This window comes from Macaca mulatta, chromosome 7, assembly GCF_049350105.2.
Source record: "Macaca mulatta isolate MMU2019108-1 chromosome 7, T2T-MMU8v2.0, whole genome shotgun sequence".
In the NCBI taxonomy this organism is placed as follows: domain Eukaryota; kingdom Metazoa; phylum Chordata; class Mammalia; order Primates; family Cercopithecidae; genus Macaca; species Macaca mulatta.
In genome coordinates this window covers 134325313-134351447 of record NC_133412.1, presented here as the reverse complement: position 1 = coordinate 134351447, position 26135 = coordinate 134325313, and the positions used below count along the sequence as shown (strand labels likewise).

The following is a 26135-nucleotide window of genomic DNA, read 5'->3' as shown; positions in this document are numbered from 1 at the left end:
TAACAACCATTAACATTTTGTTGTTTCCTAGTGGCCTTTAAAAAATATATATGGTTGGGCATGGTGGTCCACGCCTGTAATCCCAGCACTTTAGGAGGCCGAGGAGGGGGGGATCACCTGAGGTCAGGAGTTTGAGACCAGCCTGGCCAACATGGTGAAATCTTGTCTCTCCAAAAAATGCAAAAAATTAGCTGGGCTGGTGGCAGACACCTGTAATCCCAGCTACTGAGGCAGGAGAATCGATTGAACCTGGGAGGCGGAGGTTGTGGTGAGCTGAGATCGCGCCACTGCACTTCAGCCTGGGCAACAGTGAAACTCCGTCTCAGAAAACAAACAAACATGTGCAGTGTATAAATAAGCATTGCCTGCTGAAAGTCAGACCCTGTGGCCATTTAGAAGAGTTTTCTTAAAATGTACTAGGCTCCAGGTGTACCAAACTGATGTCACTGGGGGAGAGTTTTGAGCTACGGTATGACCATTCACTGTCTCTAACGCTGGTGAGGCATGGGAGGTGCGGATTGAAATCCAGCTCCCCAGAGCAAATCTGGGACTCTTCCTGCTCCATTGTCACTCTAAGAGTATTTATCCAGGCTCTTTTAGTCAAGTAACAATTTCTTAAATATTTAGAAATACGTCACCTCACTATTTAACTTTTGTTGCTGCTACTGTTGTTATTCTTTCCCCTAATTCATATTACAGGGGATTTTTAAAGAACTTTGGTATTAGATTCCCAATTCTTAGTTCTTTTGTAATGGGGAGGTGGCTAGAAATGCACTGGGAACAATGGGTTAATCTCCTTCCATTCCCAAACAGTGGTATGATTTCCCTGTACCAAGTGCCTAACATGGTTTATCTCAAAAAACATGCTTCTATCAAGGGGCTAAGTCCACAGAGTAGATACTGTTCTTATTCCCATTTTGTACATGAGGAGATGTGGCTCAAAGAAGTCATGGAACTTGCCCACGGCCACACAGTTAGAGTCAGCCTGAGTCCAAAACCTAGACTCTGAACCACTATTCCACACTTGCCAAAGTGGCTCCCTCTAGGTTTCAACAAGTAGATCAGGAATATGAGTAGATTTCAAGCAGCCTTGAAAATCCATTGTGCTACAGTAAAATACATATTTGGTCTTCATCCTATTTTCTGGCCTATGACTCCTAAAATCTCCAAAGTAATGTCTTTTTGTATGCTAATGAGATGACTGATGGTTGGAAGTCTCCAGGTAGCTTCAGGATGGGGGATGATCACAGGAAAGTCCAAGCCATGAGTAGAGGGTTGGGACTTTCAGCCCATCCCACAACCTCTGGGGAGTGGAGAGGGGATGAAGGTTAAGTTGATTACCAATGACCAGTGATTTAATCAATCACGTCTATGTAATGAGGCTTCCATAAAACCCCCCAAAAGACTGGGTTCAGAGGACTTCTGGATAGCTGGACATGTGAAGGGTCCTGGAAGGTGGTGTACCCAGAGAGGACGTGGAAGTTCTGTGCCCCTTCCTCACATAACCTTATCCTATACACTTCTTTATTTGTGTCCTTTGTAATATCCCTTATAATAAACCAGTAAATATAAGTAAGTATTTCCTGAGTTCTGTGAGTCACTTTGGCAAATTAATTGAATTCGAGGAGGAGGTTGTGGGAATCCTGACTTATTCCAGAGACCCAGACTTGCAACTGGCATCTGAAGTGAAGGGCAGTCTTCTAGAACTGAGTTCTCAACCTGTGGGATCCGATGGTACCTCCAGGTACATAGTGTCAGAATTAAATTGAATTAGAGCTGTAGAATTGATGCTTGCTTGGTGTGTGGGGAAAAATCCTCACACATTTAGTTATGGAAGTGTTCTGTGTTGTGAGAGTATAGTAGGAGAAACTGAGTTTGTTTTTCCTCAATAGCCTCAGATTTGGTGTCAGAAGTGGGATTTACTAAACTGGCCTCTGGCTCACAGGAACATGTGATTTTGGGTAAAAAAGGACAAACGGGTAGAGGGTGATAAATTTGATTCTTAGGTGACCATGTGACCACCTATTAATACAAGAGTTATTAAGAAATAATTTTTAGGCAGCTAGAAAGGATGAAGGTTCTCAGTGGAACTTTCCTTTAATAAAAAGCAACCCCTGAACCATTTCCTTTCTAACTGAAAGCGGCTTGAAAAACCAGACTGGCAAGCATTGATATGCAAATGCAGGTGGCTAGAAACCAGGTCCACCCAACATGGCAGTTCCTGACCTCTTATCCTTGTCACCATGTGTGGCAGGTGTCATGACCACCTCCAGATACCACCACATGTGCAGTACTTCATGGCCACCCACATTTGCATATTAAAAGACAAGGGTGGGAGGATCCGTTTTTTCGAGGGCTACGTGAATGACACACCTGGTTAAATGAATCCCCCGAGCCCTGTGCAAATCAGACACTGCCTCCTCCAACCTCCCAATATAACCAACTGCTTTCTGCGGCATGTGGGGTTTCTCTGTTTGGAGCCTCCCTCCCTCCCTCTGTATAGGGGAGCTGTTTTCTTCTTTCTTCTTTCTTGCCTATTAAACTTTTCACTCCTTAAAATCACTCCACGTGTGTCCATGTCATTAATCTTATCGGTGTGAGACAAAGGACCCATGTTGTTTCTGTAGTCATTGGAGCCATATCACCATGGTATGAAACAGTAGCTGTGTTGCACTCAGTTACTAAAGGCAAAACCTCCAATGAAATTTAGAGATGCATGCAACTCCTGGAGAGTTGGTTTGAAGGATTCATAAAGAAATGCAAACTTATAACAAACAACAAAAAGTAAAATATACAATTATGTAGTTATTGCTATCTGGAATAGCTAAAATGAAATTAAAAGACAGTGCTGGGTCAGACCTCAATGCTACACTCAGTGCAGATTTCAGTGAGTTAGAACTTCAGTCATTAGCCTCAGAGATATCTCCTAGAAAAAAATTATGCCAGGACTACAAAAAGTGCCTCTAAGACCTGTGTTTACCCAGAAGGTAGTCAGTGTGTGGAAAGGGCAAAACAAAGAAGCTACTGAAACCAGAGGGTATAGTGTGAACGAATTGTTTCGTTTTGTAGACTGGCATCTGAAAGATTCTCCCCGCGACCTGAAGGCTTACGGGAATGAATAACTCCTCTCTTCTCAGGCCCAATCCCAAGGCAAGACCAGTTGTGCCAGCAGTGTGCTTCAGCAAGATAGCAGAAGCAGGAAGAGAGCTGGCCAGAAAACACGTACCCCTGAAGATGGAGAGAGAAGCCATCTGGGTAACTCGAAGCAGTTACATCATATTGAGACACTTCCTGTTTATAGGAGACTATAAAATCCCTGCCTGTCCTCATTTGGTGCTGACACCATCTTAGGCCTCAGCCCACATGCACCCAGGCGCTCATTGAAACAGCGCGTTGGCTCATACCACCTTGTCTTGTTTGTTGGTGCGCTCTTGGGGTTTGAACCAATACAAGAACCTTGCAGTATCATCAGCTTCCTGAACAACCTTTACTAAAATGGATAGTGAGAATAACTAATTTACGGGCAGTATCTTTGGTTTTAAATGCTGCAGGGTGGAAGAGACATGTTTGAGTTGATACAATATCCACAGCTCACTGTGGAACAGTCATGGACCGGAGGTGATTCCTGAGGGAACAGCCAGCCTGGTGAACTGGATAAAAGTCATTTTAAGGTCTGTTTACTCTGAGGATGGAGATTGCCCGACTCCACCTAGAAATGCTAAGTGGAACACTCCAGTTACAGCAGCTGATATGCTTCATATGCAAGCCATGTGGGACCAGCTTTGTAATGACTGGGATAGTCACCTGCTGAATTATGTAAATTCTGTTATTAAGGGGGCAACTTTAATGTAGATCCCCATATAAGCTTACTGTTTTGCAAACCCAAAATAAAGTTCGAGAAGCTTTATCTAGCTTGTTGTCACAGCTTCCCCTCATGGGTCTTACAGATGCTAATTAAAACATTAGATTAATTAACAAGAGAATGGGAAAAGACAGAGAAGAGAGTGAAACTGAAAGAACTTTCCAGGAAGGTGGACATTTTTAAATGGTTATTAAGAAATAAGGTGAATAAAGAAAACATTGATAAAGGTGAAACTAAAAGGAAAAAGAGGAGAGTCATGGGATTTGTCCGAGCAGGGTGGAAATCTTTATATGGTTATCAAGAAATGAGGTGAATAAAATGGAAATGTATGGGGTCGAAACAAAACTCTTAAGGTTGGATGGACCAATATTAAAGGGCTCCAGACAGGTTTGCTGTATTTACCCTCGTTTGGAGAAATACGAAAAGTCAGGAGGCAAAGATTATAATGAGAAAAATGATGTAAAATTGTCTAAAGCAAGAGTCAGGCAGATTAATCAAGATAAAGATTGACAAAAGGGCTGGGGTCCCTTGGCTCAACCTCCTGTCAGGGACCCAGAGGCCCTTTGCACAAGAGTGGGTAAAATGGTCAGGGGTGGAGAAATTTCCAGGGCTCCTTGACACAGGAACCCGATGTACTGTGATTTCAAAACCTGTCTGTAAAGTCCTAATGGAGGCTGTAGTTAGGAAAGTAAGAGTTGACGGAATTAGGATGTTAAATTAATTTAGTCTAAAGCTGCCTCCTTACATAGTTTAGGTTTCTCCATACATAGTGACCCTAACCTAACTGGATGTATAAACAGACTGTTACTACTTTGCAACAAGTTGCTGAATCTCAGCCAGTCACAGGCAGCCAACTCTTCAAGCCTTATTTCAACAAGGCAAATGCCAAGCTGTAACCAATACAGTTGTTTCTGTACCTCTGTAACCAAAAAGTATCTGAGACAAGTCTCAATCAATTTAGAAATTTATTTTGCCAAGGTTAAGGACATGCCACAGGAGGGCCTGACCACAAGTGCCCAAGATGGTTGGGTTACAGCTTGATTTTATACATTTTAGGGAGACATAGGACACTAAGACATGAATCAATACATGTAAGATGTACATTGGTTTGGTCAGGAAAGGGGGGACAACTGGAGGTAGGACCCAGGTTTCTGGGTCATAGGTGGATTCAAAGATTTTCCGATTGGCAATTGATTGAATTTATCTTTTAAAGCCCTGAATCCACAGAAAGGGGTGTCTGGGTTAAGATAAGGGTTTGTGGAGACCAAGATTCTTATTATGCAGATGAAGCCTCCAGGTAACAGGATTCAGAGAGAATAGATTGTAAATGTTTCTTATCAGACTTAAAAAGCTGTCAGACTCTTAGTTAATTCTCTCCTGATCAGGATGAAGAGCTGGAAAGGGAAAGGAATTCTCTACAGAATGTAGATTTTTTTCACAAGAGACGGCTTTGCAAGGCCATTTCAAAATATGTCAAAGAAATATATTTTAGGGTAAAATACTTCGATTTCTTTTAGAACCTGCTATCTGTCATGTGATGCTATACTAGAGTCAGGCTGGAATTTTGTTTGTTTGTTTTTTTTTTTTTTGGAGACGGAGTCTTGGTCTGTCACCCAGGCTGGAGTGCAGTGGCATGACCTCAGCTTACTGCAACCTCCACCTCCTGGGTTCAAGTGATTCTCCTGCCTCAGCCTCCCGAGTAGCTGGGACCACAGGCGCTTGCCACTGTTGCAGGAAGGGGGTCCGTATCCAGACCCCAAAAAAGGTTTCTTGGATTTCACGCAAAAAAGAATTCAGGGCAATGCCATAGAGTAAAGTGAAAGCAAGTTTATTAAGAAAGTAAAGCAATAAAGGAATGTCTACTCCATCGACAGAGCAGCCCCAAGAGCTGCTGGTTGCCCATTTTCATGGTTGTTTCTTGATGATAAACAAGGGGTGGATTATTCATGCATCCCCTTTTTAGACCACATAAGGTAACTTCCTGACGTTGCCATGACATTTCTAAACTGTTATGGCGCTGATGGGAGTGTAGTAGTGAGGACACCAGAGGAGGTCACCCTCGTGGCCCTCTTGGTTTTGGTGGGATTGAGCCAGCTTCTTTACTGCAACCTGTTTTATCAGCAAGGTCTTTATGACCTTTATCTTGTGCCGACCTCCTAGCTCATCCTGTGACTTAGAATGCCTTAACCATCTGGGAATGCAGTCCAGTAGGTTTCAGCCTTAATTTACCTATCTCCTATTTAAGATGGAGTTGCTCTGGTTCACATGCCTCTGAGGCCACCATGCCAGGCTAATTTTTGTATTTTTAGTAGAGACAGGGTTTCACCATGTTGGCCAGGCTGGTCTCAAACTCCTGACCTCATGGCATCTGCCCGCCTCGGCCTTCCAAAGTGCTGGAATTAGAGGCGTGAGTCACTGGAATTTGGTGTCTTATTGCTACAAAAAGTTTAAGATCTCTGTTTTAATATTAATGCTGGTCAGTTAAGCCTGAATTCCAAAAAAAGGAGAGTATCACAAGGCAAGTCCGACCCCTGCTTCCTATCAAGGCCTGAAATACTTAACTTTGGAATACCCTTGGCCAAGAGGAAGGGTCCATTTAGCTGGTTGGGGGTGCTTAGAATTTTATTTTTAGTTTACACTCCTGTTTGCTGTATGTCACCTTCTTTTTTCTGTCCATACATGTTATCTGACCTTGTGGCAGCCCCAGAGTCATCTGAACCTAATCTCATTCTGGGGCTGCCCGATTTGTGAATCATTCTTTGCTCAATTAGACTATTAAATTTAATTTGTCTAAAGTTTATCTTTTAGGCTGGGCACGGTGGCTCAAGCCTGTAATCCCAGCACTTTGGGAGGCCGAGACGGGCGGATCACGAGGTCAGGAAATCGAGACCATCCTGGCTAACCCGGTGAAACCCCGTCTCTACTAAAAAATACAAAAAAAAAAAAAAAAAAAAACTAGCCGGGCGAGGTGGCGGGCGCCTGTAGTCCCAGCTACTAGGGAGGCTGAGGCAGGAGAATGTCATGAACCCGGGAGGCGGAGCTTGTAGTGAGCTGAGATCCGGCCACTGCACTCCAGCCTGGGCGATAGAGCGAGACTCCGTCTCAAAAAAAAAAAAAAAAAAAAGTTTGTCTTTTAACAAACATAAAAGTTCATAGGAGGATTAGTATATTTAAACATGCTTTATGTAAAGTGGTTGCATCTCTTTTGCCTGATTGCATTTTGGAGATGGACATTGTATCTGACTGGGAAATGTTTCCCATACCTACTACTGTAAAACAGAAGGGAAAATCTGCCCTTCAATCACTATTAATTGGGCAGGTTAATTGGGAACTAGTAAGATTGCCTGAGCCCACACAGTGTAGTATAGAAGCTCAAGTGCTGGTAGGGGCAAATTCTTTGTTTGATAGTCCTATATGGAACATAGACCAGGGCTTACGGCTTAAAAGTGAACACCTCCCAGTGACAACTGTGAAATGTTTGAACCAGAGTGACTCCATCTTGAATAGGGGCTGGGTAAAAAATAAGGCTGAGACCTACTGGGCTACCTTCCCAGGTGGTTAGGCGTTCTTTTTTTTTTTTTTTTTTTTTTTTTTATTATACTTTAAGCTCTAGGGTACATGTGCACAACATGCAGGTTTGTTACATACGTATACTTGTGCCATGTTGGTGTGCTGCACACATCAACTCGTCAGCACCCATCAACTCGTCATTTACATCAGCTATAACATTCAGTGCAATCCCTCCCCGCTCCCCCCTCCCCATGATAGGCCCCGGTGTGTGATGTTCCCCTTCCTGAGTCCAAGTGATCTCATTGTTCAGTTCCCACCTATGAGTGAGAACATGCGGTGTTTGGTTTTCTGTTCTTGCGATAGTTTGCTCAGAATGATGGTTTCCAGCTGCATCTATGTCCCTACAAAGGACACGAACTCATCCTTTTTTATGGCTGCATAGTATTCCATGGTGTATATGTGCCACATTTTCTTAATCCAGTCTGTCACTGATGGACATTTGGGTTGATTCCAAGTCTTTGCTATTGTGAATAGTGCCGCAATGAACATATGTGTGCATGTGTCTTTATAGCAGCATGATTTATAATCCTTTGGGCATATACCCAGTAATGGGATGGCTGGGTCATATGGTACTTCTAGTTCTAGATCCTTGAGGAATCGCCATACTGTTTTCCATAATAGTTGAACTAGTTTACAGTCCCACCAACAGTGTAAAGGTGTTCCTATTTCTCCACATCCTCTCCAGCACCTGTTGTTTCCTGACTTTTTAATGATTGCCATTCTAACTGGTATGAGATGGTATCTCATTGTGGTTTTGATTTGCATTTCTCTGATGGCCAGTGATGACGAGCATTTTTTCATGTGTCTGTTGGCTGTATGCATGTCTTCTTTTGAGAAATGTCTGTTCATATCCTTTGCCCACTTTTCGATGGGGTTGTTTGTTTTTTTCTTGTAAATTTGTTTGAGTTCTTTGTAGGTCCTGGATATTAGCCCTTCTTAGTCATAGGATCAGATAGACGGTCAGCACAAGATATAGGTCACAAAGACCCTTGTGATAAAACAGGATATGGTAAAGAAGCCAGTCAAAACCCACCACAACCAAGATGGCAATGAAAGTGACCTCTGGTCGTCTTTGCTGCTCGTTGTATTAATATATTATAATTATAATGCATTAGCATACTAAAAGACACTCCCACCAGCTCCACAACAATTTACAAATGCCATGGCAATGTCAGGAAGTTATCCTATATAGCCTAAAAAGGGGAAGAACCCTCACTTCCAGGAATTGCCCACCTCTTTCCAGGAAAACTCATGAATAATCCATCCCTTGCTTAGCATATAATCAAGAAATAGCTGTAAGTATACACAGTCGAGCAGCCGTGCTGCTACTCTGCCTATGGAGTAGCCATTCTTTATTCTTTTACTTTCATTTTTTTTTTGAGATGGAGTCTCGCTTTTTTGCAAAAGCTGGAGTGCAGTGGCGTGATCTCGGCTCACTGTAACCTCTGCCTCCTGGGTTCAAGTGATTCTTCTGCATCAGCCTCCTGAGTAGCTGGGATTACAGGTGTGCGCCACCATGCCCGGCTAATTTTTGTATTTTTTTAGAGACGGGGTTTCACCATGTTGGTCAGGCTGATCTCAAACTCCTGACCTCGTGATCCCCCTGCCTTGGCCTCCCAAAGTGCTGGGATTATAGGCATGAGCCACCATGTCCAGCCTATTCCTTTACTTTCTTAATAAACTTGCTTTCACTTTACTCTGTGGACTCGCCTGAATTCTTTCTTGCGCGAGCTCCGAGAACCATCTCTTGAGGTCTGAATTGGGACCTTTTTCCTGTAACACAACTACTAGGGCTTTGAACTAGAGAATTTCCATTTGAGGGGCATTTACCTTGCTATGGGACATTAATGTAAGGTACTCTTATGACTGAAGCATATAAAATGATCCTGAAACCCGAAACACCCATGATGTCTTGGGTGTTAGAGAATCACTCTAGTGTGGACAGCAGTGCCCAGAAGAGTTGCTAATAAAAGGGAAAGTTTTATACAGGGTCATGCTACCTGAGGAATTCGAGGAGATTCTCACAAGCAAGGAGCTGTTTTTCCCCTAGGACTGACTCTGGAACTCTGTGAGGGGCTGCTGGACTCCGTCACTTGACTGAAAAAGAGCTGCTTGGTTTGTGGATGGCAGTTCCACGGTGAATGGACAACATACCACTGGGAATGATGCCACTCTCTGACTGAAGAAGGTAAAAACAAATTAGCATGGTGAGCTGAATTGCACGCTGTTTTCCTAGCAGTGATGGAAAATATTGAACAGTGCTAAAAGCCTCTAGGTTTGGGTTTCTACTGACTCACAACCAGTGACCAAAGGCCGGATGGTATAGGAGGGCAAAGGAAATCTGGCCTCTTAAACGAATGCCCATATGGAGCATGGTCCTTTGGAAATTACTATGGAAATTTAAGGGGTGCCTTAAGGTAGGCATCTCAATGCCCATCAGAATAACTCCCTCCAGGTGTCTGGAATCAACAAGTAGATATCCCCATGTGCTTGCTCAAGGGGGCCACTTGGGTCCATAACATGAGTGGATATGGGGGTTGTGCAGCACTGCAGAGATGAGCTTATCTAGACATGTTCCTCCAGCATCTTCTGGGACACAAAATGCCAGCAAAAACTGTTCTGTTTGTCAGCAAAAGAGACAGAGACTGCCTATGGCTATGTGGCAGATTCCCTGGTTGGAATGCCCTGAACATAGCTGGCAAGTGAGACTGATGCTGATGGCCCTGAGGGGCTACGAATGGGTCTTGACAGAAATAGACACTGACTCTGGATTTGGCTTTGCTTACACAGTGGAAGATGCAAACGCTCAGAGTGCTATAAAAAACCAGAACAGATGATATTGCGTGAATTTGGACAGCTGACCTTCATTTCTTTAGACCAAGGAACACACTGTACAGCAACGGGCAGAGAGTTATCCTTCTCAGAGTTATAGTTTAACAGAGAAGCGGAACATGCAATTAAAATATTGGTTGTCTAAGATGGGAGAGATAAATGCAGGAAGGGCTGGTTTGCACACCTTCATGAGTGTGTGCTCATGCTCAACATGAGTGAGACTAAAGGAGTGTCCCCCCCTAGAGTTTCCTCTGCTTTCCGGTGGAGGTGGGGAAGAGTGGGTAAGGCGGGATGCCGGGATGACTATGCAATTCTTACCAAGGGAGCAGCACACTGGTATAATGACTACACTTTGTTTTCCTCTCTTCCCCACATCAGCTCAATTTCCCCGCCTTACCTAAGGCAGTAGTTACAGGACCAGGGCTGTAATAACAAGTACTGGAAACAGGGATGATTCCTAAGCAAGAAATGGTAACTATGTTTTTAAACCTTATGTCAGAATGTCTAAGGGCCTAATAGGGGTGGGTTATGCCTTCATCCCATCTGGCAAAATTGGGGTTAACAGTGAATGCAGCTGTATTGCCTGGTGGTAAAAATAGCTCACTAATTCTGCACCTGAGTAATACTACCTTATCTGAATAGGAATGGATTGAGGGAGAGGTATTTGCTAAACTAGTATTACACCTGTGGTGTAGACCAGCACAATGTTCCTTCCCAAGGTGGAAAAGTTTGGGTACAAATGCAGAGAAAGAGAAATAGTAGCCGAGGGTAAAAGAATAAATAAATGGGTTATGGAATAAGGGAAAACCAATGTATTAGCCCATTCTCATGCTGCTAAAAAAGACATACCTGAGACTGGGTAATTTATAAAGGAAAGAGGTTTAATTGACTCTCAGTTCAGCATGGCTGGGGACGCCTCAGGAAACTTATAATCATAGTGAAACTTTACATGGCATGGCAGCAGCAAGGAGAAGTGCCAAGCAAAAGGGGGAAAAGCCCCTTATAAAACCATCCAGATCTCGTGATAACTAACTCACTATTATGAGAACAGCATGAGGGTAACTGCCCTCATGATTAAATTACATCACAGGAGGTGTCTCCCACCACACATGAGGATTATGGGAACTACAATTCAAGATGAGATTTGGGTGGGAACACAGCCAAACCATATCATCATATTGTATTAATACCTTGAGAGAGGCTCAGAGAAAGAGATGACATTGTCTCTTAGCTCAATTATATCAGATCCTGAAAGGGTAAAACTATATGTTTGCTGAGGTCACTCTGACTTTTTTTTCTTTTTCTTTTTCTTTTTTTAGACAAGGTCTCACTCCACCCAGAGTGGAATGCAGTGGCTTGATTACAGCTCACTGCAGCCTCAACCTCTTGGGCTCAAGCAGTCCTTCTGCCTCAGCCTCCTGAGTAGCTGGGGTTACAGGTGTGCACCACTACACTTAGCTAATTTTTAAATTATTTGTAGAGACAAGGTCTCACTATGTTGCCCAGGTTGGCACTCTGGCTTTTGGAGCCTGAAAAGATCAAATTGAAGTCTGCAAACCTGAGTGGCCTCACCCTGGGAGACATATTCATACCATATGATGGACTAGACCAACTGTTAATAATTGAATTGGTTTCTGGTAATATGGCAGTATCTTTTGAGTTTTTATGTCCTTTTGATGTAAGGGATCAGTGTTTGAAGAGTAGAGGTGGACAATGATACTATGAAATATATATTTAGTCTCTGTTTCCTGGCACATATAACTTTTAAAATCCTTGGAATTGCCAAAGCCTTTTTCTGTGCTAATGAGTTGACTGATGGTTGGCAACCCCTGGGTTGGGATGTGGTCACATGAACACCAAGGCATGATTAGAGGGTTGGGACTTTCAGCCCCATCCCCTAATCTCAAGGGAAGGGAGAGGGCTTAAAGTTAAATTGAACACCAATGGTCAATGATTTAATCAATTAGGCCTATGTAATGAAGCTTTCAGAAAAACCCAAAAGGACTGGGTTTATGGGAGGGGGAGCATTCAAGAAGGGGAACAGAACACCTCTACATACTGGGGATTCATTCCCCAACTCAAAGGGGACAGAAGCTCCAGTATTAGGGACACTTCTAAACCTTACCATATGTATCTCTTCATCTGGCTGTTCATTTGTATCATTTAAAATATTCTGGCCAGACACGGTGGCTCACCCTTGTAATCCCACCATTTTGGGAGGCTGAAGCCAGTGGATGGCTTGAGCCCAGGAGTTTGAGACCAGCCTGGCCAATGTGGTGAAACCCTGTCTCTACTAAAAATAAAAAAATTAACTGGGCATGGTGGCACAAGCCTGTAATCCCAGCTACTCAGTAGGCTGAGGCACAAGAATTGTTTGAACCCAGGAGGCATAGGTTGCGGTGAGCCGAGATCATTCTACTGTATTCCAGCCTGGGCGACAGAGCAAGACTCGGTCTCAAAAAAATAAAATAAAATATCCTTTATAATAAGCTGGTAAACATAAGTGTTTCCCTGTGTTCTGTGAGCCATTCTAACATATTAATCAAACCATAGGAGGGGATTGTGGGAACCCCCATTTATAGCAGATGGGTCAGAAGCACAAGCGAAACAACCCGTGGCTTGTGATTGGCATCTGAAGTTGGGCAGTGGGGGAGGTGGCTGTCTTGGGGACTGAACCCTCAACCTGTGGGATCTGATGCTGTGTCCAGGTAGAGAGTGTCAGGTTGAATTGAATTAGAGGACATCCAGCTGGTGTCTGTTGCTGGAGGATTACTTGCTTGGTGTGTGGGGAAACACATCTGGTGTTAGCAGTGTTGTGTGACTATGTTGTGTGATTGTGGTTAGCAGGAAGAAGGGGAGTTCTTTTCAACGTCATCGCACCCATGAACCTATTTTGTGTGTCTAAACAGATTTATATTTCGTGGGGAGGGGAGAGAAGATATCCACATTTCATCAGATTTGTATGGAATTAGAAAAAAATATTTTTCACACACTGCCAAGTTTCAGGAATAAGAAAAATAAAGATTTGGCCAGGTGCGGTGGCTCACACCTGCAATCCCAGCACTTTGGGAGGCCGAGGTGGGCGGATCACGAGGTCAGGAGACTGAGACCATCCTGGCTAACATGGTGAAACCCCATCTCTACTAAAAATACAAAAACAAAATTAACCGGGTGTGGTGGCGGGCGCCTGTAGTCCCAGCCACTCGGGAGGCTGAGGTGGGAGAATGGCGTGAACCCGGGAGGTGGAGCTTGCAGTGAGCCGAGACTGCGCTATTGCACTCCAGCCTGGGTGACAGAGTGAGACTCCATCCCCCTCCTCCCAAAAAGAAACAAAACAGATTCACTTGGACTAGCAATTCTTAAATGTAATGATCAGTTACCAAGCACTGTTCTAAGCACTTTGTGTATTGAATTGTTTAGTTCTTGCAATAACCTTGTAAGAGAAATACTATTATCTTGGCTTCATGGTTGAAGAAATGAGGCACAGAGAAGTTGTCACTTGCCCAAGGTCACACAGCTAGCTATTCAGTGTTGGAGAGATCTCATCCAGGCAATCTGTTCCAGAGTCTGCGTTTTCTTAACCACAGTAAACAAATGATAATGTCCATTTTCCTGCCCTTGAACTTGGAATGTATCTCCCTGTTAATGAATATAATCAATGTAGTAGTCTTCCCTTCCTCTAGGAAAGACAAAGCTATTACTATATTAAACTGATGGTGGACCTTATAACAGAGGACATCCTGGAGTAGAAGAAATAAGCACCTCTCCTCTCCAGGATCAACCACACTAAGTAATTCACACCTTTGTTACTATTTTAACAAGACTGTAGTTCCTCTGGTATGAAATTTGGACAACAAAATTCTTCCTGAGGGCAGAGTTCCGAATTAGAAGGGGGCCTTCTTGGTGAGGGCAGGGATTGGCAAGTAGCGGAAGTGAGAGGGGATCCCACAGAAAACCATTGCATGTGTTGGGGGACAGTGGTCAGAGTTTGCATACAGCTTCTCTGTAATGTGCGCATTTTTGAATAAACGCTTCTATCATACATAGAGATGGAAACACATTTGATTTGTACATATGAAGATGCATGCGGTTTAAATGATCTGATACATTCTCTACACCTTTTCAGAGAATGAGACACAACCTAAGTTGCTCCCAAATGGCTCTCAGGTATTACTGCATTTGAGGACTAAACACACATTACAGTTTTTCCCTTTACAGATGGAAAATTAAAGGTAAGGAGTTGGGCTACTTGCTGAGGGGCTCCTAGGAGATTTTAATATAAACCTACGAAGACAGTCATGACTTTATTCTCCCTCCTGAGGAATTAGCATTTTCCTGATTAAGTGACATTAAGACCAAAAACTGAAATAACAGATTCTAAAGATGAGAACTGAATCTACCCTAGGGTCCAAATGAGGTGAAAGACAAAACAGGAAGCGTATGCATTGGAAGCAGGAGGCTTTGGCCAGCACCCACACAGCCTCTAAGGTGTAAGCTGAGTGGGTGTGGGAGAAAGACCTGGAAAAGGCACCCGAGGCTGCCTTTGCAGAGAGAGGAAGGTCCTGTACCTTTTTTCGTTGAATGTTAAAATCCTGGCAGACTCCTACTTAAGAGCCCATTAAAATTCAGGAAGGAAAAAAGGGGATAAAGTTTTTAAAGAGGAAAAAAGACAACAAACACACCCACTCTTACAAAAATAAAATCCCACCCCAAAAAACCTTTCTGAAAATGTTTTTTGTGCTTTAAAAAGCAGGGAGGGTTGGAATGTTGATGGAGCCCATGCCGTCGACATTGCATTCTGACTGGCTTCTGTGCACATGTGTGTTAACCTGGCTTGATCCTTGGAAAGAAACAGATCTGTTCTCCCCCTGGAAGAAGGAATAGAGCCCATTTCTATCGATGGGCTAGATCCCGCTGTGTGTTAATGTGGTTAGGTGGGGGTGTTGGGGACAATTTGTTCCACATCGGTGCCTCAAAATAAGAGCCTCTCACTCTGGAAAAGTTTCCTTTCCAATCCACCCTCCAATGCAATCAACAGTCCCCGCCAAATCTTCCCTTCGGTCTCAGATTTCAGTTATATAAACTGTGCTAATCAAACAGACTCCTTCCAATTCAGCAAAGGGTAAAACAGCCATTTACACAAACGGCTAGTGGCTTATGTAACCAGAGCTCAGTACACAAATTATGAGAAATCTGCTCATTCATTCAGGTGCCTCAGGTGAACAATGGCAGGCAGATTCCGTAGCTAGCTTTGGTCTCGTTGGCAGAATTTTATTCAGGCAGCTAAAAGCCTTCTTGCCTTTTTTACCCCGAGAGATCAGTCCTTCCTGCAATCTATCTCCAGGTTCCGGAGTCCATCGTACAGTACACTTAGCGCCGCCCACCAACCCTCAATGAATCTTAAACACTGCTTTATATTTCAATGCTATTAAAAACTTCTCTAAAGAAGGTGTTCAGTGGCTGCTTGGCATTCCCACTGTATTATACATAACACATCCTCTATTTTGGAGTCTTTTGATTTTTCCATTTGGGGAGTTATTATAAATTATACTATGAGAATGTTCTCTTATCTAAATATTTATGCTACTGTCCTCATAGTATAAAGTCCTACCAGTGGAACTTCTGGGTTGAGGATATGCCTATTTTGATGGTTTGTTGTTACATACTGTCAAATTGCCTTCCAGAAAGGTGAAATGCATTTACATTCCTACCAGCCACTGCCCCAATACTCTAATTAAAGTCGTTTTATAATTTTATTTATATATTTTTAAATGAAAAAAAGTGTTTTAAAGAGACGGGATCTCACTATGTTGCCCGGGCTGGTCTTGAACTATTGGGCTCAAACAATCCTCCCGCCTTGGCCTCCCAAAGTGTTGGGATTAGTGGCATGAGCCATGGTACCTGACACATTTTGTAACCTTAGAAACATGATTAAAAAGGAAAGAAAAACTCTTTCCCAAATTGCTTTCCTTAGGAAAGCAAAATACGTATAGAAAAGGTTTGATGATCTCTTATTCATCTATCCTTTCATTTGCTACTAGAAAAAAAAATCTTGGGAGGCTAAAATACAACTGTGAGCTGCTACCAGACTGATGGGATAGATTCACCTTCTGGCCAATGTTCCTCAGGATGTGCTTCCCTTTCCTGCTTCCCTTTGTTCTGCAGACACCAAGTACAAGCTCTGATCGCCAGTCCTCCAAGGATTGAGAAGAGGTGGCTTCTATTGACACAGCAGAAGGGAACTTGCTATGAGGAGAGAGGAGGGCTCAGGTTCTGTGCTGTCAGCAAAAAGCTCCTGTAAACAGAGTACAACACATTAAGCCCTTGCTGTTAATATGCTGTCTAGACTTTAAAAATTGCTTTTCTCTCTGTCTTCTACACTTCAACTTTTGACCTTGTTTCTGTCCTTGTATTTGTATAAATGACTGGACTCAAGCATTTCTTCTCTCCTGGGGATTCAATAGCCAAGTTACTTGTCACCCAAGCTACTGTAGTGACCCAGGGTGGACATGAACCTAGCTACTGTAGTGACCCAGGGTGGACATGATCCTAGCCTCTTCTCTACTGTTTAATGAATGAAAAACTTGACAACATTTGACCCATGACTCAGAAAACGTGAGTCCTTCTTCCTTTGGGACAATGTAAGTGGATACTCCTTGCAGAAACTGGAGCAGGCAATCCCTTTGTTGATTGTTGATGGAAACCTGGAAAGTATTTAGGGAGTGTTAAGAAGAAAAGTTTGTGGGTGCCACATGTAGGGTAGAAACAAATTGCTAGCAAAACGATTATGAGCCTTTGTTTTCAAATATATTTTACCCAGGAATGTTTCTCTACCCTCTGCACATGATTAAAATCCCCAGGGCCCTCATGCTAACATCTAGCTACTCAGGTCTCTCTTCAAGATGTCGTATTTATCAAGCACTTACTATTAGGTTGCTGCAAAAATAATCACACTTTTTGCCATGTAAAAGTAATGACAAAAACCGCGATCACTTTTGCACCAACCTAATATATGCCAGGCATTACTATGCAGTAACATAAAAATGTTCTCATTTAACCCTCACAACTGCAATCTTTCTATTTTATTCATTTATTTATTTTTGAGACGAGTCTTGTTCTGTCCCCAGGCTGGAGTCCAGTGGCACGATCTCTGCTCATTGTAAACTCTGCCTCCCGGGTTCGCACCATTCTCCTGTCTCAGCCTCTCGAGTAGCTGGGACTACAGGCACTCGCCACCATGCCCGGCTAATTTTTTGTGTTTTTAGTAGAGATGGGGTTTCACCGTGTTAGCCAGGATGGTCTCGATCTTCTGATCTCGTGATCCCCCCGCCTCGGCCTCCCAAAAGGCTGGGATTACAGGCATGAGTCACTGCGCCCGGCCACAACAGCAATCTTACGAGGCAGGTACTCTTATTATTGTCATTCCTGTTGTACAAATGCAGGAAAAACAGTTAAGAAACTTCTTGGAGATGACAGAGTGAATAAGCAAGGAAAGCAGTCTGACTTTGAGAACCACATGAATAGCTGCTGTTCTATACTGCCAATTTATTTAGATTCTTTTGTTCTAGGTTTTTCTTCTCTGCCACCAAAAATCAATAAATCACTTGTCCTCTTATTCTCTCCGGGCCTTGCAAAGTGGCTAAGTTAATCTGATAAACAAATTTAGGTGGTTAATGGCTGACAATGGACCAAGGCATTACCCATCTCAGTAGATGTATTGTACACTAGGACTTTCACTGTGAAAAGCCTAGGGGTGGCAGCCAAGGAGATCTGAGAGAGATTTGGTAGTGGGAAGGGAAGGCAAGGAATGAATGGTGGTAATGGGAAGTGGAAGAGGGTGAGGGGTAGAATATTTGGGGGTAGAGGAGCCTCTTCTATCATCAGCCAATGGCTCGCTTAGCACATAGGACAAGACAAGCCCTGGATATAATAATATTTAGGCCTTTGTTAGGATTGACTGAATGCCCAAATGTTTGCCTTCATATTTAAGAGAACCCAGAATCTTTAGAGAACAACCATTGTCTCCCAACCACCGCCAAATACAATGCTTTGTGGAAACCACATAATTCCATGGTCTATCTACAACATCCAGTTTTCTGCCACATTTTTGTGATTAAGGAATGCAAAAAGAGTAGGACACAGTTGCCCCACATAAATCTATCTGTCACCCCTGCCTGGTATAAGCCAATTGAAATATCACAAACCCACATCACGTTGTCACATTCTTTTAATGTGATCGACCCACAACATCCCACACATACTTTCCTCTCCTGACTTTCTCTGGGGCCAGGGTAGTTTGTGTTAGAGAAATGATGACTTGCTGGAAGGTGTGGCCAAGGAATAATATAATCTTTGGCTTGAAGATGTATATTTTGGTCCTGGATAAATGTATTTAAAAGATTTTAATGAGTCATGAAGGTAGTGCTGACACTTAGAACAATATTTTTCATGCTCTTTAGGATGAATAACTAACACAGTGCCTGGCTCAGAGTGGAGGCCAATAAATGCTTACTGGTTGAAAGAATGAGTGAGTACCGAGAATTTAACATGGTATGATTCGCCTGCAGGGAAGACTGTGCTGTAACAGAGGTGAGTTCAGCAGAGTCTTGGAGGGGCTGCCAGATTTCGGTAAAATGAATTTCCGTTTTGTCAGTTCTACAAGCCATATCAGTTGACCTGGTATTTTTACTTCTCATTAAAAACATTCTCACTCCTGAGATTATATTTATGTTTTCCTAGTCTTGGCAACAGGTTTTTGTAAAACCTCGGCTTTACAAAAAAATAAAAAAATTAGCTGAGTGTTGGTGGCACACACCTGTAATTCCAGCTATATGGGAGGAATGCGGCTGGAGAATCGCTTGAGCCTGCAAAGTAGAGGTTTCAGTGAGCCGAGAGATTGTGCCACTGCACTCCAGCCTGCACAACACAGCAAGATCCTGTCTCTAAAAAAAAAAAAAAGTATGTCTTCCAAGAATGTTTATACTCTTTCATCAGAATAGGTTGTTTTCTCTCTTATTTTTATAAACTGACTGATAGCGGAAGAAATTTGGTGTTACTGCTACAATAACAGAGCAGACAACACTTACTCACGTGTGGGTGGAGCACTTTTGCATATTACCATGCACTCCCTGCTGCGTGGCCTGTGAGCCCCTCACAGAGGACAGAGTGGGCATTCTGTGCTCAGTGTCTTCACAGCACACCACCTTTAACATCGGGAGCTGTCTGCTTGGGTCCATCCAGTCCAGCACAGAGCGCTTGGGAGGATATGCAGCCCGGACCTGATATGCAGCCCGGTCCTGATGCTGTCATCTCCACTTGGCAGGAAGGAACTCTGAGACTGGGAGGCAAAATGAATTTCCCAAGCCTACAGTGCAGGAGTCTGTGGTAACATAGAAATAGATTAAAAGATGTTTATTTCCCCACAGAAAGTTCCAGAGCTAGAACTGAAAAACAGACATGTTTAATTTTAAACCTGTGTGCAAGTATCCAAATAACCATCCACTCTTTGGATACTCTATTGTATCCAAATAGCCACACACTCTTTTTCAGGGCTCAGATCAAAACAAAATCCAACGCAAAGCCACTGAAACTTAATGGAGAGAGCATTGTCCTAGTGTAGACTAGAGGGTATGGAGCTCACACCAGCCAAAGCTGCTTTTGATACAGAGGGCTTAGGTAGGAAACATAATTAAAATGGCAGAGCAAAAGCCCAGTATCCTGGGAAGTGCATGAACTGCTTCTGACAATGTGTGAGTCCTGTTGGGAGATGAGATCCTGCTAGGAAAGTACCACTTGGAGGAATAGTCTTAGGACAGATTTGGCACTCCTAAGGGCCCTGCCAATTTTCCACCCACAGATGAAGAAACACTGTAGACCCTCCTGAGTGCAGCTGCTCTCAGAAACTTGCTTCCAAAGAGTGGAACATGAAAAGAGAGGGTGGGGGAAGTAGCTTCATGATGGAGGAACCTGGCAGACACTACGTTGGCCAGTTGATCAAGGTTCACATCAAGGATAATAAGTCTTGTGGACACATGGATCTCTGGATATGATGTGATGGAAGTAGTAATATACCTCTGTGGTCTCCCCTCCCAAATCCATAACCCCAGTCTCATCATGAGAAAAACATCAGACAAACCCCAACTGAGGGACATTCTACAAAATACCCAGCACAGTGCTCCTCAGGGCTGTCAAGGTCGTCAAAACCAAGCAAAATGTGAGCAACTATCACAGCAAAAAGAAGCCAAAGAAGACAAGACAACCAATGCATGATCTCAGATGGGGTCCTAGACCAGAGAAAGGACATCCATGGAAAAACTAGTGAAATATGAATAAAACGCAGAGTTAATAGTAACATACCAGTCAGTGCTTCCTTCTTAGTTGTGACAAATGCACAATGACCATGTAAGATAATAACAATAGAGGAGATGGGATGAGGGCATACAAGAACTTTCTCTACTGTCTTTGCAATGTTTCTGTAAATCTAAAAATAATTACATTAGTTTTGAGACAGAGTCTCGCTCTGTCACTCAGGCTGGAGTGCAGTGGCACGATCTGCGCTCACTGCAAGCTCCGCCTCCCGGGTTCGCACCATTCTCCTGCCTCAGCCTCTGGAGTAGCTGGGACTACAGGCACTCACCACCACACCTGGCTCTAAAATAAAAAAATTTATTTTTATTCTAAAATAAAAAAATTTATTTTTATTCTAAAATAAAAAATTCTAAAATAAAAAATTTTATTTAAAAAACATGGAAAAGTAAAAATAAAAAGATGCACTGCAAGAATAGATAAGAAACTTATAGAAGTGCTTACATACAGGGGAGTGGGAATGGGTGCCCAGGGTCAGGGCTGGGAGCGATACTTCTCAGTGCACGCTGTTAAAATGTCATTTTGAGTTATGAAACATATGACTGTATTACCTGCTTAAAGAAAAATACACCCTGGCTCTGTAGCCTGCTTGGACATGTTGAACGAGAGCAACAATGACAAAGAGGAGGCTTATTAGGCAAAATGTTAATTTTTTAAAAATATAGCTAGCATACTAAATGAGGGCCAGACATGTGGGTGTAAGGTTGCCAGTTGCAAATGCAGTCCCCCACAAGGAACTGTTTATGGCTGCCTGTCTGGACCGCTGGATCGTGAGGGTGAAGTTTTGAGAAAGCCATTTGGCTCTGAGGGGCCTCCTGAGGGTTAGCTCTTTTGCAAGTCTCTGGCCATGACAGTTCCATGGCAAGCAGAGCCTCTCATTCTCTCTGTTACATAGATACAGCATCATACAGGAAGGGTACCATTGTATATTACAGATCTGAGTCCTAATAAATAAATGCAGAGGCAGATATGATGCTGTATAATGGAGTGTGGGAAAAGAAAATAAAGATCAGGCAACAGAGTCTTCCCAGGGAGGAGGGAGGGGTTAGAGAGAAGTTGACTTTGGGCCAAATGGTAGGAGCCAAAGATGAGGTTGTGGGCTGCAGGCAGTGGAAATTGTACTGGGCTCATCTCCGCTATGGTCTCAAAGGAAAGACACTTTAGTCTACCTAGAAGTTAAAGAAATTGATTATAGGGAAACACGGTCACTTCATTTTAAACCCAAACTGAAAGTCAAACCTTTAGGTCCCACCCGCACTTCTTGTCCCTTTGATGTCAGGAGTCGATGGTGAAAGATGTCTGGAGTCTGAAAGTGGAAATGATCTTTTCTTTCTGTGTGAAGTCTCTCCCGGTGTTGTGGGATTCCTTCTCCTTCTACCTGGATCCTTTCGTGGGTTGAAGCCATTTAAATGGGTAAGACCGAATGTCCTCCAAGTCTCTTCCACTTCTAAAAGCCTATGAAATATCTTTGCTTATGGAGAATTGGATTTCATCATTCCCCTGCAAGGATCTGAAAAGACTAAGAGATGGGCTACTTGGCGCAAAAATTACGAGTGAGAGTCAATAGCTCCTTTTTAAAAGTCAAAGGAAGGCGGGGAAGAAAAGGCGTCCTGACAGGCTGAAAATATCTCCCAGGTTTTCCAAGTCTCTTAAATGTTATGGGTGTGAAACTGGCCACTGGGAATAAAATGTGGAAACAGAAATAGATCAATTAGACGAATCTTTGAGGTTCAAATTTCATGAGCTCATGAGAGCTCTTTGGTCTCCCGAGAAGACAGAATATATGCAAGAAACTGAAAGCTTTTTGTCCATGCAGAGTTTATTTTCTTAAACACTGCTTATCCATTGTAGAACTAACAGTCTTTGTTGAAAGACTACCTCATGATACATTTCAGGTAGAAGTTGAATATTTTATGCAATCATATCTCCCCATGAGGAAGCCCATTCAAAGCTCAAATGATTCACACACAAAAAAAGTTCATGGAGTTCTTCATGTCTGAACACACAATTCTCAGGAGACACATTAGCTTGTTTGACAAGTCAGAAAGTATAGTGTTTTTGTGCAAATATTTTAATACAGGAAATATGAGTCTAGTCTGTATCTTTCTAAGTCCATGCATGTGAGAGAGTTTTGAAGTAAAATGCTATTTATTGTCTTAAAAACATAAAGAGATGCAAATGAGGATACTGCCAGTGAAAATGCTTCTCTGATCTGCACAACACCAAATAAATAACAAAAACGCACACTAGCAAGTAAGGATAACAGAAGTAAAGTAAGACACTGAGCAACCAGGAATCATTTTGAAAGATTTCCTTATGAAAATCATTTTTAATGATCCTGGATGCACTAGTTTCATGATTAAAACACAGTAACACACATCAAATTGTGCAGCAAAGAGCAGTGCGTCTGGGAGGCTCAGAACCAGTCTGACAACTTTTCTGCTATTAGAAAGGGACAAATATCACTTTACAGACTCTGTTTTTCAGAAGGCAGGTGTCAGCACTCTTTGGAGACAAGGCAAGAGCAGGCAGTGTGTGGGAGGGGGCACTGTGGGCTGCCTTCTACCTCCCCCCATCTCAGACCCCAGAGAACCCTTAGGTGATGAGGGTCACACAGGATGGCAATCTCTGTGGACCATTTGGATTATAAATATTCTCCCAGGCTGCCTTTTAGCAAAAAGTTACTTAGGGAAATATGCACCTGAAACCCTTCCTTCTCCCATTGGGCAAATGTTTTAGAAAATGATCTGACAGGCCAGGTGCGGTGGCTCATGCCTGTAATCCCAGCACTTTGGGAGGCCGAGGTGGGTGGATCACCTGAGGTCAGGAGTTCGAGACTACCCTGGCCAACATAGTGAAATCCCGTCTCTACTAAATATACAAAAAATTAGCTGGGCGTGTTGGCAGGCACCTGTAATCCCAGCTACAAGAGAAGCTGAGGCAGGAGAAATGCTTGAACCTGGGAGGCGGAGGTTGCAGTGAGCGGAGATTGTGCCATTGCACTCCAGCCTGGGCAACGAGAGCAAAACTCCATCTCAAAAAAAAAAAAAAAAAAAAAAAAAAAGAAAAGAAAAGAAAAGAAAATGATTTGCCAAAGCTGCAGCAGGAAGGAAGAGGAAGGGAAGATGCTCCAGAGGCCGAGGAGACGGGGGCAAGGCAGGGGAGGCCCTGACTTGGGTGGAGGATGCCACCCTTCCAAAGAATCTTAGAAGCTGCTATGAAGGCCACTATGCATGGGCTAGGGAGGTTCTCTAAGTGGGGAGCCAGGTCCTATCCCTGGGGAGCAGAGCGCCAGCTACAGAATCTGTGCAGGAAGAATGTGGGCAGCAGCAGTTCTCGGACAGGCATCACTTTAATATGCCCCCATTGCTGTCATGACAAAGAGAAGCAAAGGAGAGAAAAGAATGGGGAGGAGGCACATGGAGGGAAGGAGACATGTCAATATTTTCCCAAGAAGAAGATGAGAGTAAACCAAAAAAGAAAATGGGAGATGAAGATGAGAGAAAAGAAAAAGCAGGGCTAATAGATATATCCACCATCCAAACACAATTCCAGTGATTTTGTGTACGCTTGTAACCCATAATGTTAATTTAATGGGAAATCTCTAGAGAAGCAAGGATCCGAAGACAAGTTCCATGAAGCAAATGTCTCTGGCTCATCAGGGATCTGGCAGCTGGGTTCTTCTCATTCTCAGTAACCCGTGGGCTCTCCAGCTCCCTCTGAACCGATTGCTGCCGGCGGGCTCCCCACCTTCTCAACGCCTTTGTCCCATTTTCTTTCATTTCCTTTAAACTAATCTGAAACCCTCACCTTTGTCCTAAATTTTCAGCTCCAGATTCATTTTTTTAAAAAAATGAACTGCCACCACAGCATGTAATTTTTATAAATGTCTGCCCAACACTAACGGCACCATGTAATAAGATTCAAATCCCAACAGTGACATTATTCTGCCAACCCCTCCCCTTCCCCGAGACTTACCAGAACGTGGGCTGTCTGCCAGGGAAATACAATAAAATGTGAGAACAGGAATAAATAAAAATTAAACTTTAAATTCTGTATCTTTGCCTGTTTCGTTTTCTTCTTTTTTCTTTTAATCCTTTCCTTTCCCCCTTTTCTCTTATCATCATGTTAATTTTTAGCTAGCTCTGCTTTTGTCTCCCTTTGCTGATGATGTGAGTATATCTACTCTTTCCTTATGACTTTCTGGGTGAGCAGACTAGACTGCCGTATGCACCGTGCTAACAATTTTCCTCTCGTCGTTTCTTACTATATCCTCCTGTGCGGAGTTGGTGCTTCCTAGCTAAGCTCTTCATTGTCCTTTATGTTCAGTGCCATGATTCTTGTCTTGGTCTTCTTCTGGTTGGCTCTTGCAAATCTTATCTGGTTTTTCATTGTCCCAGTGTATCCTTCTGGTCACGTTTGTAAGGCCTCACCTCATTTCCTGTTGTGTTTCTTGAGAAATCTCTTTAATCCTAAATGCCCTGTTTTTCCTAACTAGCATGAGGGATGATTTGGGGCTTCCTTTCCTTTGTCCAATCTAATAAGCTTCTATTGTTGTTTTTCCTCCCATTTTGTCCAATAGCTATAGCTCTGGCCTACATGATCAAAAAAGTTGCCCTCTTGGGTGCACATCTGCTAGGAAGACTCTGCTCCCTGATAGAGAAGGTGTCCTTGGATGAAGGCGATCAGGAGCCTTCACCTCTCACAACCATTTCAGGGGTGTGGCACATTTGGTAGGAATTGGAATTTGTTGTAGGAGCCCTTTGGTTTGGGAGAAAGCAGGGATGGTGAGGCCCTGGGACTATCTGCCTTCCCAGGGCTTCTCCAGTACTGTGGTAGCGTCTCCCATGAACCACTGAGCTTGAAGATATTGAGACCCTGCACCAATGCATTCCTTAGTCCTTTAGTGAAAAGAATATACCAGAGGCCTCCCAAGGAACGTAGTTAGGTGACAGGTTCTCTAGTCTTACATGTAAATTCATTTGAGCATTGCAACCTCCTTGAGCCTTCTGACTCTTTCTCAATATTATACCAAAGCAGCTCTGCCGTCTCCACCTCATTTCTCATGAGTCATTTTCCATGCAGGCCTTAAACAATAATGATGAAATAAGATTTATAAAGAAGCTTTGTTATAAAGCTGAAAAACTTGACACAATGCTCTTAATGATTACAGTTAGGGAAAACTATAACAACTCAAATGTTGTATGTTTTTTTACGTTTCTATTTTTTATTTAATGATGAGTAATACAACTAGTAGTTAACAAAACTCTAAGATACAAAGGAACTGATCTATATAATGATAACATTTTAAGCATTCAGCCTCTGGCTTATGGGGTGGTACACATTGACAGCTGTCACCCTGCTTACTCATGAAGCTAACCAACTCCTCACCTGGTCAAAGTGACAGAAGACTGGTATTAAAGAGAAATCATGAACCAATAGAAACAGAAATGACCCCAGGCTTACAGATGGAGCCTTACAGGAGCTGACCCCCCTTTGCCTCAGT

The 26135-nt window shown here is 43.0% G+C and overlaps 1 long non-coding RNA gene across 2 annotated transcripts; it reads right to left on the bottom strand.

The window, feature by feature from the left end:
• Positions 1–8099: 8099 nt before the first annotated feature.
• Positions 8100–22171, bottom strand: LOC144330271 (uncharacterized). 2 transcript variants are annotated; one of them, XR_013396296.1, is made up of 4 exons: positions 21869–22171; positions 19355–19643; positions 19080–19206; positions 8100–17689 (listed from the first exon to the last, which is right to left on the bottom strand). It is a non-coding gene; the product is annotated as an uncharacterized LOC144330271 (long non-coding RNA). The 2 variants fall into 2 exon arrangements; XR_013396295.1 differs by having other exon boundaries at positions 19080–19643.
• Between the last annotated feature and the right edge of the window lie 3964 nt (positions 22172–26135).